At 37.2% G+C, this 15,100-nt stretch overlaps 1 protein-coding gene across 1 annotated transcript in view; it reads left to right on the top strand.

The window, feature by feature from the left end:
* The window catches only part of SKAP2 (src kinase associated phosphoprotein 2), a 119,852-nt gene that overhangs the window by 87,035 nt on the left and 17,717 nt on the right, over positions 1–15,100 (top strand). The window lies entirely within an intron of this gene.

The following is a 15,100-nucleotide window of genomic DNA, read 5'->3' as shown; positions in this document are numbered from 1 at the left end:
TGAAGATTTCACAGCACTGTGTTAATGAAAATTCTTTTTCAGGACACCTTTGCTTCTTTTAGAGTTTTCACTATAGCACAGTCAGAGTATGTGCACCAAAACACAGTGTTTGGTGCCAAGCAATCCCAGTTGTGCATTACAGCTGTACAATCAGTTTCTAAAACCAGTAGGCTTAAAGAAAGAAACTGTTAATTGGTCGTTGCAAACCAGAGGAGTAGGTTTAAGTCAGCAGAGACGTGGGTGACGATGGAGTCTGAGACGTTACCTGTGATCATTGCTATTAAGTCAATATATTATATACCTTGGCATATGGTCCAAATTCCTCCCAGTGTTTATTGCTTTTCTTCAGTAGTTAGGGAATTCTTTACTTCTCGTCCAGAATTTGTATATAATGCTGATGTGCTATGATTTTTTTTTTTTTTGCCACAGAAAGAATTCTAAGTGCTTTTAATTACTAATTGATTTCAAAGTATAAAATATGAGTAGGGTCTGGAATAATTGAAGTTGAAAAGACTTGTGTGAAAGACCTGCATTTTTGAGGACAGTACTAAAGATAAGTTTTCAAAGTAATTTCTGAAAGTTTTTTGAATAATTTCCATGAAAACATCTTTCAGATTCAAGAACACAGCAATGGATTTTTTTTCCTTTAAGAACAGTGAGGATTCTTCAATTTTTTTTTTTCAAAAATAGAATCTCAGGGTTCCTAAAAAGTATTTTTCTCTTGTTTAGCCATTATATTATTGTATAAAAGGAGTATTTTTGCACATACTATCTTGCTGATGGGTGGACTACCAGAATAAGGACAACGGAGGGCTACAGGGAGCTTACTCAGTTTGCTGTAATTCAGAAGTAATTAAAGTAATACAAAAGCAGTGAAAAGCAGATGTGAACTATGTTTTAGTGTCAGAGAGTAATAAAGAAAGGAATTTTTTTTTTTAGGTCCAAGATGTGTTGTTTTGTTGTCTTGATCACTGGGATTTGGGATCTACGTGGAAATGATTGAAAAACAATCTCTTTTAACTGGATATTGTTGAATCCCAGCAGCTTTGATGAAATGGAGCTGTGTCTGAATTCTGTCTCTCTGGGTTTTGTGGCAGTACTCTTATGGGATTTATACATGCCTTGAAGTTGTCCTTCAGCTAGTACTAAATGCTCACAAGACGTGAGTTATGAATCCAGACAAATATTTAAAGACATTGCATCCACAAGATGGTTAGGAACTTGATACCTGGACCTCAGCTTTTGTTTGCCACAAGAGCTTGGGCATTATCTTCAATTACTGTAATCCTACATCTAAAGAGGGGGAACCCTTCTTTCTATTGATGTTGGGTGTCAGTGATGGAAGAGGAGGTAAGACAATCTGGTGTAGCTGAAAGAATGAGATGCCCATTGAGTGGGAAGTGGCAGGTCTTTGTGAGGAAAAATAAGGTTCACAGGCTCTTCTGCATTTCTTTTAAAGTGAATATAAAGTGGCTGTCTGTGAACAACAGGTGGCCCATAGCTGTCAGAAAGCCTACTGTCCATGGTGCAATTCAACCCATGCTCTCTCATCACACACACACTTGCAAAAGCGAGGAGGCCAGTAAAAGTGGAATATGTGAGAGGTATATTGACTGATTTGTCTTAGGGTAGGTTTGTCTACTGATAAATAGTCTTAGGAAAGTGTTCTTTATTTAGTGATGTACTTCTGCTGCAGAAAATTTGGTCAGTTGTGAGATTCAAAGCAGTCAATTACAGTATCTACAGTAAATGGAAAGTGTGTGCCATTAAGTATAGGTATTTATTCTCCTCTCTTTGAACTGCATGAGAGACTTCATAGTTTTGAGATGTTTCAGGCTTCACAGATTTCAGAGTTTACAGGTGGAGAAAATAGAAGTGATCTTCTTGATGTTGTGGTCAACCGTTAGAACAAATTGAAGGAGTTCATGTTGGAAAGTCTATCAAAGTCTCAGGTTAGCAAATGCTGAATTTTATTTATGTATTTCAGACATTAAAAAAAAAGTACACTAAAATCCAGTCAGACCAAAAAACCAAAACAAACCCAACAAAAAATACACCACTAAATAAACTATTGTCTAGTGGCACTTTAAAACTTACTTGCTTAAAATTAGAAGGCATATCTAAAAAGGAAGTATTTTTAATTATACTTCTGTATGTTTAAAGAACTTCTTCAAAGACAAATTAGCACACAGCTTATCAAAATGAATTTACTTATTGAAAGAAGATATTTTATTGCAAGTACTGGTCAGTAATTTTTATACTCTTCTTTGTACCAGCGTTAAACAATGTTTGACTTTATTGATTTGTAAAACCAATCTGATGTGAACAGTATGTGGCAGGAACTGTTATTAAGAGATAGAATCCTGTCTCAGAAAAACTTGTCATCCTTGCAAGAAAAAATCGCACAAAGTAATTTTATTTGTATCAGTTTTTTCAGTGTTGACTGTCTCTGACAGCTGGCTTCATGTTAAATGTGAACAAAGCTTTGTTATGCATGCATGGCTTCAATGGGTTGTGGACCCAAATTATATTCTTTTGAAAGCAAAGTTTTCTGTGGTGGCACTGTTTTTATCTGATTAAGAAGCAGTGCAATACACCTAATGCATAGCATTCAGAGAAAATGTCTTGTTATGTGAGATAGTTTATTAAGCATAAATTTGAGGAGTTGCTGCAGTTCAACAAGTTTGAAGTAAAATGTCAATTGTATTATGTATATTTATGAAAATAGAAATAAATATTGGGCCTGTTCTACTGCTTGGGTGTAAATGTGATAAATACTATATAGATAGATCAAAGAACCCTAACTTTTTGAATTTGTGATGAATGACTGCATATCAGGCTATTAAAACCATTAGATAGAGTTTTTTGAGAAACGAGCAACCAGAGGTTTTATGGTGCCTCAGGCTATCGCTTCTCAACTTTTCTGGTTTCCACAAGGTAGCTATTAAAAGAACCAGAATTTGTACAACCGAATTCTCAAGTAAGTCCCAGCAAGGTGGGCTCTAAAGGCTGAATTAATCATTCTGTTACTGTAGATACAAATATCTGATTTGAATTTTTCAGCTTTAAGAAATGCATCAGCATAAATCCTTCTGTGTATGTCTTTTCCTTTCAGTTTGCTACTCGCTTTTCTTCCCACTCTCCTCAAAATGGAGGAATTAGCCTAACAAAATACTACCAATTAAGCAGAGCTTCGTGAGTTTTTCTGGCTGTATGCACGTATATCCAATTTGTCTGTGTGTTGCAGAGTTCTGTCATGTTTAGTTTACACATACATAAAGAAGGCAACATAGGAAAAAGCTGCTTGTTTCCTTGTCTTGGCTGCTGCTCCCTGGGCTAGGTACAAGTTTTTGAAAGAAGCAGGGTGGCTGCTCCTAGGAAAGGAAAATGGTCAGCAGGGTGCAGCTCCTAGACCACACAGTGGATCAGGCAGAGAGGGCAAGATGAAGCAGTCTGCTGTGCCCTAGAGTAGAGAGACAGATGCTTCAGGGAAGTGCAGGGTGCAGGCACACAGATAAACTTCAGCAGGGAGAATCTTTTCTTAAGAAGCCAAAAGAGACTGAGGAAAGTTTTTTGCAAGTCAGCGAGATTTGTGTTAGATGGCAAGATAGGATGACATCTTCTTACCCAGAAAGCAGACGCTTGTCACAGTGGATATTTTGTTTCAGTCTTTTTTTTTTTTTAAAGTCTTAACTTTTCCTAGCAGATCTTATTTTCGTCCGCCTAAAAACCCTGTGTTTTAATGAAAACTGGTTTAGGATCTCTGGAACTTAAAATATCCTTAAGGAAGATGTTCCAGTACTTCCATCTTTGGGTCGTGGAAGTGTTCTGTCTTAGCAGGCTGTGACAATTATTCTGTCCTTGAATCTTAACGTAAAACTGGGAATTAAAGGAAGGAATTGCATTTTCAAAACAAAGCATTATCTACCGGAAAGCCTGTGTATTCTAGCATGAGGGTCGTGTTTCCGTTGTCCCAAAATATACTAACTGAATTTATCTTGTTTGCATACCTCTCTCAAAATTTTATTTCCTTAAAAATTAAGAATAGATATTAGGAAGAAATACTTTGCTGTGAGGATGGTGAGGCATCAGAACAGGTTGTCCAGAGAAGTTGTAGACACCCCACATTGCTGAAGTGTGTTAGGCTGGGTTGTTTGCAGCTTTGAGGAACCTGATCCAGTGGAAGCTGTCCCTGCCCATGGCATGGGTGTTGGAATGATATGATCTTAGAGGTTACTCCCAACCCAAATGATTGTATGATTCCTTGATAAGAAGTGACACATTTCCATTAGTAGATGTTGAACAACAATTCCAGGTAATTCAATAAACAAAAGTTCAAGATGGATATGACTTTGTTACAACTTCCGTACAGGTCATAAGACCTAGTTCCTGGATGAGCTGCCTAGCTCAGATGTACAAGCAGTGCTGCTATGGGGCAACTGGGACTATGTTGTGTCTCTGAGAGCTGCATAATCCAAAAGTACCATCTCGGAGTGAATTCCAGTAGTATGGGACTCCAGAAGCCATGGGTCCTTTTGAAATACGACTGCATGCCAATCCCAAAGTGACCTGGGGAGCTGCCTGGGGAGCAGTTGTCATCTCCTGCTTATGAACTATTGCCATATCCCAGTGTCCTGCCTCTTCTCTCTGAGGTGCATTGAGGTTTGTGGCATGTAGGGCTAGGAAGATCTGACATCCGGAGTGGCCGATCCCAGTATGGATCTAATGTATGAGAATCAAAGAAAGAATGGGATAGTATTTGTAGAGATTAATATAGGAATGTTATCCAAAATATGGTACATGTAAACAATCTGCATAACAACTATAATTTTCTGCATATTTCTGATTTAACCTGGTACTAGTGAATCATAGCAATAATGTTTTCACTTTATTTCATCATTTTGGTTGGAGAAAGGATTTAGCATAGTGGACATAATTTCATTTAATGGCCTGGGTCATAAACAGTGCAAAGTGGCAGTAGTGTGGCTTGTTACTTTTAATGAAAATACCCAAAGGATGAAAACCGCTGAATTTTTTTTTTGTCAGTGTGCAGTTAGTGATCAACACAGGGAATGCAAAAATGTCTTGGTATAGCATTTTTAAAGGAGTTACAAGAGAAGCATCTGGGGGCCAGACTTCGCTCATGGAAACATGCCAACAACTGTTTTGTGTTTCCTTTCACTGAAGTGAGCTGTGCCTTGTCTTTTGTCCCTTTTTTGAATAAGTTCAGGAATCATACTATAAATTTGAATACATTAACCCTGCAGATTATTATAGGTTATTATGTGGTTTAAGCAAGATGCTTTCTTTATGAATTCTTTGTATGTAAATATTATGTCAAGTCCCATTTGTCACGATTAAGGATATGTAGTTTTCAGAGATGGCTTTTAAATTTAAGACTTGCTGCTGATCAATGATTATGAGAAACTTTACTTGACATTTACAGACTTTTTCTATCATATACATTTAAACTTGAGAAATATAATTGCTGTACATAGTTGTCACATAACACTATAGTACAGAGTTATACAGTGTAGATTAGTTAATTGAATATTTGATTGCTAAATGTATTTATGTTGGGAACTATTTATAATTTCTATGTAGATTTTAATAGCCACCACATTTATTTTAGTGAAACATTTTAACAATAAGGTTTATAAAATGTCATGTTGAACACTTAAACTATTTACATAGCTAAGAGCTATTACAGGTTGAGACAACAAACGAATTTATTTTAGTTACAGTGAATTCATATAAATCTTTATTGCGTTTATAAGAATATACTATGTACATGCCACACGTATTTAGGCCCGCAATCTCTACCACAGATTCCTGTGAACCTACAACAGAACCATGGAATAAACTTAAAAATTGTTGTTTGTTTTGTCCCTTTGAGACACTGATTTGCCTTCTGTCCAATAATTGGAACTATTTATTTTTGTTAGGGTGAGGGGGAACAGAGAAGGGAGCATTTTTTGTTAATCAGCTAAATAATTAGATGAGCATGTAGAAACATTAAACCCCAAAAGCTTTTCCTCTACATTGTTGAGACCTGTTAAGGGTAGTGTCATAAAATATTTTATTCTTTCTTTAAATGTTTAAGTATGGATTTAGGTAGGATGCCTATTGCCTCAATTTGGTATGCCAAAATTGAGGCTTTAGGAACAATTTTAGAAGTGGAGCCAAAATTGTGCTGTTGTTGAAATATAACATGAAACTTTATCTTAAGAGATGCTTCCGTTCAAGTGGGGAAGTTGTTATCTACTATCTTGATCAAAAAAGTAAAGCTAAGATTTAAAAAAGTACCTAGTAAAACTTAAGAAATTTGTAATGAGCTGGATTTTGAAGTCACTTGTGAAATTTTCACCTTCTTTGATGGCCCACCAGATAATTTTTTGATTTCTGAGTTTAATATATTCTGACCAGTCCACTCCGCATATAGGATCAGACAAGATACTTGATTTCTGACAAAAAAATCCCCAAAATAGTGACTTTATTTGTAAATACAAAGTGTCTGTGAATACAAAAACAGGAAATCAATGAATGAGTTTCTGGAAGTGGATCTCTATAATTTCTTTTATTCTTCATTATAATCATTGTGTGCATATCCACAATGAACTTGCTTGTGATGACCTTTATCTTTTCTCTTGAGAAGAATTACTATTATCAGGTCTTTCTTCATGAGGAAATAAAAAGGTCAGTACAAACCCCATCCCTTATTTCTATGCAGTGCACATTGCACTTTGGCATATTGTTATTGAATTTTATTAAGAATAATTAGATAATTTTGTCAAATAAATTTTAATATTCTAAAATTAGGCATTCTAAATGGTCTTCCCTGGTAGGCACTCCTGCTTCTTCTGCCTTTTTTCTACCTCCTTTCCTCCCCAGCTTGCTGTTGGTGTAACTGAGATTTGACATGCTTCTCTTCCTCCTAATTCTGTCAGACTAGCAATTTTTTCCTACTTTAACTTTGAATTGAGAAGCTCTTGATTCTTTTGCATCTATGTTATTAAAAAAAAATAAGAGAGAGAATGTAGAGTATGTAAAAAGATTGGGTTTGGTTTGGTTTGGTTTGAATCAGAGATTTTAGATTATTTGTTGTTTGGAGGACTAGTGCAAGGAACTGGCCAACTAAGTTGAATTGAGCTGTCACTCAAAACATGACTGAAGATTGCTTATTTGCAAGGAGAGCTCCAAGCAGGAAGCTGAGTTCATGAAATCTTTATATATTCATAACTAGAACTGGGAATTGCCTGTACCTCTGTGGATTATTCAGTTGTCCTAGTGAATATATTTTGTTCAGTCGTTGAGATGACTGAGAATAATTTTCCTCCCATTTTGATAGCTGTTTTCTTAAAACCTGAAGGGCTTCATGAAGCCCTGGAAACAGCAACTTTCATACTAACAGCTTCTGTGTTTGGCAAATGTACAAAATTATGGAGTCTGAAGAGGATGTTGGCTGTGGCTACAGAATGGGGCAAAGGCAGGCAAGCAAAGGTACTGGAATACTTGGTACTGGGAAAAGGAAAGAAAAAGAAAGAGGAAGGGTGTTAACGTATATTCAGGTCTCAGCAAGTAGAAGAGTTAAGTAAAGCAAAGCATTCTCCTAGATTTCCTGAAAACTGGTAAAAGGCTGCACAGTAGAGTGAGAAGATCCACTTTGCAGCAACTGTGGATGACCTTGCGATCAATGCTTGGGGGTTTTTTTTGTGTGAGAGAAGCTGTTTTTCCTCCAGAGATGTGTTCTTTGATCACTTGTTGCTTGTTTTTTCCCATAAAATAGTGAGAGGCCATAAAGTATCTTCCAGCTTTTAAAACCATGATTTTTAAATCCGTCATGCTACTATAGTTCATGTGGATGGCTGTGTGGTAATACAGGAGAAATGTGGTGTCTTTTTCACAAACATGTTTAGAAAGAGATACCTTTTTCCCCTCAAATTTGGAATGAGTTCTCCAAATGTACTCATTTCTCTCTACTACTTATCTCTGTTACTATTCTTCACAGCAATAGTTACATGGTCTAAATGACGTTATTCTGTTCAACACTAGAGAATAGCAGCTGTAAAATGTTTGCTATTTGTCCTTAGTGGGACTGGGAAGTTTTTGGTTTACTTTACTCTTTAGTTTAGCAAATACTATAACTCAAAATACTTTTCTTAGGAAGGGGATGTTGTATCTGCTTTTTGGTTTTGGTTAAGCCAGACCATTACATATGCTAAGATTCCCTGGGTGGTGCCACAGAAAGGTTGTTTTGAGAGAGTTGTTTTTTTCTCCAGAAAATGTCTAAATTACAGTCCAGTATTCCCATGTCACTTCCTCTCCTTCTTTTGCAGCAATGATCATGAGTTACTTTACAACAAAATCTACTAACCTTTTCTGTGAGGATGATAAGGTAACTTTCCCAAGGTCTTCTCAATAGGAGGCAGGGCTTCACTTTTAGCTGAGATGGCTGGTTTAGTTATTCAGATTGCTTAGACAACTGGGAGTAACAGTGTGGTGCACAGTAGCACCTTTTAGAGATACAAGGAGTGCAACTGAGGGGAAAAAAGTACAGGATTTCTCAAGGAATACAGGAAGCCTCACATCTGGGGACTTGGCAAGATCTGGAGAAAACTGAGTAATTTGAGCTAATCCTGTTCTAGAAAGTCATTAGCTTCAGCTGTCTCATATGTGAGCTATTAAAATGCACAGGCTGTTTTAAACTGCTGCTGAACAGCTTAGTGTGGAGTACCAAAAGAGGCCAACTGCTGTTTCCTAGAAACCTGTTCTATCTTTCTGAGTTAGAGCAGGGTGTTAGACGGAGTAATTTCCAAAAGTCCCACCTCTCCCAAAGTATTTAGTTATTCTAGCTTTCTCACTTTGTAAAGCCAGTCCTACTTATTCAAGGCCATTGAGAAGTTAGGGCATTGTTAATATTATTAGCAGAGTTCTGTTACTGTCTACTGGTTGGGAAGAGTGGTGTGTATATTTAACCTCACTTTCGAATTTAGATAATGGTTATTTTCAAAGAGCTGGTTAAAACTTGTGCAAAAGTGTTAGCTGGAGGTCCCATCCAGTTTAGATGGTGGTATATTTGAATGAAACCTTTTCCCTCCCTCTTGGAATTAGACTTGGATCACTTGTGTTGGAAGAAATTTGGGTTAGGAATTGGCATGGGTTGTCCTCAACTAAAACTGAAACATCTCAGTATGCATATTATTTTTCTTTAAGATGTAGTTTTATATTGTTCATAACCCAGAGAGCTCTTTTGGTATTCTTTTGGAATACAATTCTGTATTGCCTGTTTCCCATCATATTTCTGAACTCAGTTATGGATGCTAAAAAAGGTAGCAGAGAAATTTTCCTGCTTGCCTCTTGTGAAAGTCTTCATTTTCACGCAAACCAGCTGAGAAACAGTTTGCTGTTTTGTAAACCAAGACTTTATCTCACAAGTGCAAACTTGTTTTGCGTGGCCTTGTTATGGTACACCGAAGAAAATATTTTGAAATAGGTGTTACACTGTTCAGGCAATCACTCTGGGAGGTGGATGGTCAAGCACCCAATGATGTTAAGCCACTCTTGCAAATCAAGTTGTATAAATGAGGTGGTAATTAATTAAATAATTCCATTCTATCCTGGACCCGAATTCTGTGTCGTTCTTAGCGCTGTCCCTCCGGACAACAGCCACACTCAGTGATGACCATTTAGTCAGATGCAACTTCTGCTTCTGCTGACATATGTTGATGTCATCTTGTCTGCAATCCCAGTGTTTAGCCTGTGTTTGGGTGACCCGTTTCTATCATTCTGCTTGTGTTGTGGAAATTGGTTTTTTTTACACTCAAGTTTGCCATGCAAGAATACAACTTTCTTGTTTGAGCTGTTGGGTGGTAACTAGCTGACCCATAGAAGTAGCAATAAAATGTCCTCTTTTCTGTCATGGTAAAAAATTCTTACATTTATAAATCTTTTCTCTAGTAGCCAACTTGTTTCCCACTTCCCTCACTGTCCTGGAGACATTTTCGTTCTCAAACAATGCACTATTGTACAGTCAGGTGGAGCTTTAATAAAACAAGAGTTTGTCTCCCCCTCTCTGCTCACACCATGGCTAGACAATAGCACCTTCAGCAGCCTTTTCCAAACTGTTTCATTGTTTACAGAGTACACCAGGCTGCTAATGGGAATGCAGGGTGAGGTGAAATGTCAAGAAGTTGTGTGTAAATCTTCCAGCAACCTGCCATGTCCCAGAGGAGCTGGGGGAAAGGGACCGATCTTCGGGAATATTGAAGGATTATCAAAGTTGGAGTTTTGCTAATTGCATTTGAAGATCTCTTCATACAGAGAGATCTCTCTCATATATAATAGGTGGATCTGGAGTCTAAAAGAAGATAACAGAAATGAAAATTTCTGCCATTATAAATACACACCAAGGCAAGTAAGCCTACTGGATTTTCTATCAAGCTACTTAGGCTAAAACCCTGTAAGAGTTTGGATGAAGTGTACAGGCCTGTACAGGTGAGAATGCTGCAGAGGACCCCATCCCCAATGCTGGGGAGCGCTGACCTCAGGTAAGGCAATTTGCTGGCCCTGCATAAAACAGGGCATTAATACTTATTCCTTTGACCCAGATGGTCACTAGCCCTCACCACAAATGCTAGCAGAAGGTGTCAGTTTGGCCAAATTATATAAACAATCTTGTTCTTAAATTTTGTGCATTTATTGCTGCTTCTCTGGAAATATTAAATGTTTCTCTGCACGAATACTCTTGTTTTTAAAAAAGCCAGTTCTTGCTAATTTTTTACAAAAAATTACATAGCTGGGTTGATTTATGTTTTGTATTAGAGTAATAATCCATCTGTTATGGAGGTGGGTCAATTCATAAGATTATAAATTTGGGAGAGAAAAGGTCTTGACTCTTTCCCATGGTGAGCATTTATTTGGGTTGAAAAGTTCTTGTTTGCATTTGTGCAGAATCATTATATGGTAGCAAAAAAGCAGTGTGGAGGAGTAATACTACTGGTGTCAACATACCATTATTTCTTTTGCTTTTTCTTGGGAAAACAGTGTAGACCTGTGATATTCAGTGTCAGTAGAGTTCATGTACACACCTGGTTTTTTGCATGCATCTGTCCTCCTTGCCAAGTACAATAGTAAAGACACTGCGTAGTTTTTGTAATTGATTATTTAATAACCCAAGTGTTTTTGTGGGGGGTCTGTCTTACAAGACTTGTTTGTATGCTTATAACCTTCTGACACTACATTGAGATTTCAAATGAAGAGACATGAATGCACATTACAAGTGTGTGATTGCTTGTATCATTATGAAATAGATGAAAAATTAGTTCACTGCAGTAGTTTTTATCTGAACTGATCAAAACATCTTCCAGTGGTGTTGCTAACAATATGTGATTGGAATAATAACTTCACTTGTTGTTCTGTTCCGTGCTGCAGCCGAGAGGCGTGTAAATACAAGCTGCTTATTTGCAAGAAGCTTCCAGATTTGCAATATGATTGCTATGGAAACCACACAATGAAAAGCTTGTAACCATCTGTGTGGTTTCATAGATTTTGCTGCATAGCTTAGCTGGTTTTGTTTACTGTAATCAAAGCATTGAATAGAATATATTAACTCACAAACTGGGATTATTCAAGGTGTAAACTAGAATTGTGCAATGACAAAGTGTCAGAAACTAGAAGACAATAGAATATCAAATAATTATGGCATTAAATTAGAGACTAATGTAAAAAGATGGGTTAGGTAACATGTTAGTAGAGGAAACTGCTAAATTTATGCATATTTATCATGGAGATGGCACATTCCATGGGAGGAATGCACTGTTCTAGCCAAACTCTTACCGATTTTATACTCAAGTAGTCCAATCTATTTTCCTTTCTCTCTTTAAGAAAAATAAATGGAAAGAAAAAACATTAATGGGTTAATGTAAAAAACCTCAGCAAGTATAGAATTCATTGTTCAGTTTTTAAATTTTGTAGATGATAAAATCATATGTGATTGGGTGATTATTTTTCTGTTTTTTCTTCAAACTGCAAATCGAATAAGTAAATGATTTTCAGCAGCTTTCATGGACTAACTGAAAAAAACCTTTAACAAGTATAGTTAGTTCCTTGTTGCATTGTCATAAGAGTTCTGTAGGTTGTTTGCTGTTGTGGTCTCTTAAGTATCAGCATAGTGTGGAACATAATCTGTATCTCAGGGGTTTTTAAGATCTGCAGCTCTGGAAGAGTTCACTGGTTTGATTAGTGTAGATTAGTCTCATTTTGACAGTGAGAAGGTGGAAAAGAGTATTTTCTCACTGCAGTGATAATGATGGTGTGAAGATGATGTACAGAGGAAAAACTGGAATAGGTTATTTTAAAGGTATGCATGACTCCTTACACACAGGATCTTAAAAAAGCCAGAAGTATTTCTACTGTATTTTTTAATGTCATTTTTCATTTTTTGGCTCTATGCCATGTTGCAACACAAACTTATGCATGTTGCATCAGACTGCAGCTGTAATTCCTGAGGTAATCGAGGTTGCTGTGTTTAAAGGACACCACATGCACTTAGTTACTGCTTCAGGCCATAATACCAGAAAACATGAGAAAGAACCACAGGTTCTTTTTTAATATCCTAAATCAAGCCTACTACAACTGCTCCACTCTGAGCATGATTGCATTAGCAAGTAGTGTGAACCATTTGCAACAGATTCATAAAGCACAGGTTTGTGCCAAGGACCTGATGTTTGTTGTGTATTTCAGAGGAGGTTTCCTACGGAGTCACTTCAGCCTGGTACCATGGGATGAATGCCCATTAGCAGCTGGACCAGGTCCAGCATGCTTCTGGACTGCCTCTTCCAGTCTAATTGTACTTGAAACTTTGTCCTTTCTGTGACAACTCTGTAATGTAAAGCAAGGTGGGATGAGTGGGGATTGTTGAGATCCAAACCAGTATGCAAATATGGACAGTTTTGCTTGAATTTGGCACCTTTTGGAATTCAAAGAGCTTTGATTCAGACATTTTCATATCTTCAGATGTCGATCTGGTGAACTCTTGTTTCTAGGAAATAAATTTTTCAGGAGAATGCATATATTCTAAATTTCTTCCATGAAATCGCAATGAAATCTACATGTATTCAGCTGTACCTTATGAAAAAATCTCTTCAAATCTCTCCTGCTGCTTTTAAAGTTGAGATACCCTCTACTTGAGTCAGTCCTCAGTTTAAACTAGTCTGATGACCATGACAAGTGATAGAGTTAAAATCCATAGGACATTGAATGCAACAACTGATTTAGGTCCAAACATTCAGTAACATGTAATATCAACATCTGTTTAATCAAAAAATAATATAATACAGTGTGTGTTGGATGAAGGTGGATTTTTCTGGGAAAGGGAGCAATTCTAGAAAATGAGACTAATGCTGGAATACTAGTGCCTGTACTCGTGTAACCATGGTAGGGAACCCACAGAATGACAGTGCCTCCTAGTGCTCTGGACAGCACAGAAGGATGCATTTTTGCCATTTATGCTCCAATTGTGAGTTCTTAAAATAAACAAATGAGCATACTTGGAAATATGTGACAAGTATTAATGCCAAGTAGGGAATACATTTGGAACATCTGAATGCAGTACATAGTTAGAGTGTTTTGTGTGTACTGCAGCTTCCGATTTCTCCTGTTCTATTGCTGGGGTTTTTTTTCCTGTTCTTTCCCCCCACCTTAGCTTAAAAAATAGTTTATATTCATTTTGACCAGATTTTTAACTGGTCAAGATTCAGAGAACAAAAAATCTTGTTGGCTTAGTAGGGCAGAATTTCAAAGCTTTTTGTAGAGTGAATCTTACGATGTAATATTTGTAGGACTGTGTATAGAGGTTAGCAGCAATTATGTGTACGCATTTCAACAGGTCTACTCTTGTGCTTTAAACATCTGCTTTAATGTTTGCAGGAACAGTCTTGTGGATAGATTAAATTTTTACAAGGCTAAAACTCCTTTGAACTCTTGATATAAAATTCACTCTTTGTCAAAGTAAATGGGCAATTACATAAAAGTTGCACAATGAGGAACATTTTAAATGCTCTGAGTGCTTTATCTGTTGTCTGTCATTAGTAAAATATCAAAATTAGTTGCTGAAATGTGTATCTTAAAAAGAAGCTTGACTATCTGTATAAGATGTGATGAGTAGCAAAGCCACATAGTTTAAATGTATTAAAAGTCCAGTTCTTCTTTGAGAAGTGGGTTTATCAATATACTATTTCCTCATTCAGTACAGCAGCTTTGTCACTTTTGATATACTGTAAATGCCAGGATAAATTTGTTTCTACTTCCTTATGAACCTAAAGACAGGATTCAGCTAGAAGTTTGTTCCCCCGTTTTATGTCATCAGCAGAATTGTTGACTGGGAAATGTGAGGAGCAGATCTGGTGTCCCTGTACTGAGTGGAGTGTGGAGTTACTCAAGTGAGGGTCTGGACATGAGAGAGTTCCATGTCTGTACCAGACAGGGAGTATGGGAGCACATCCTTTGAAATTGCCTGTGGGGATTTCAGTGTTCCAAGCCTGCTAGCCAGAAAACATGCTTCAGAGCTGATCACTGCCAGGTTTTCTCTTTTCTTGTCTCCTTAACTTGCAGTAAGTAATTTGATAGAGTCTGGGTTGCTTAAAACCGTGGTCAGGCACAGTGGGCAGGAGCAGTGAAGGGCACGGTATCTGTAGTGGCTGTGTTCCCATTCTGCAGGTGGTGAGCTACTGTGTCTGTAGGACAGTGTTGAAGGTTCTCTGCCTTTGTTGCATACTGCTCTCTAGAACTGAGTTATTGCATGGGCTGGGGATACTTTTTCACACCTTGGTTTCCTTTCCTTTATCCTTTTCTGGCAAGAAATGTATGCAGCAGAAGAGGACCCTCATTCTAATTGTCTCGGAATGACTGAAAATCAGCAAACTGCAGCCCTATATGACTGCATTCAGACCAGAGTGAAAAGGGAAACAGATGTTCACAACTGAGATTTTGAAAGAAAGCTCTTGGAGTGTTTGGATGGGTGGCGGAAACCACAGAAATAACAATGTTCCAACTTCTATATAAGTGCAAAATAGTAAACAAGGCTTACAGTCTGGAAATATAG

Source organism: Coloeus monedula (assembly GCF_965178545.1).
Source record: "Coloeus monedula genome assembly, chromosome: 1".
NCBI lineage: Eukaryota > Metazoa > Chordata > Aves > Passeriformes > Corvidae > Coloeus > Coloeus monedula.
The sequence above is the reverse complement of the archived record's forward strand: the minus strand, read 5'-3'. Positions and strand labels throughout refer to the sequence as shown.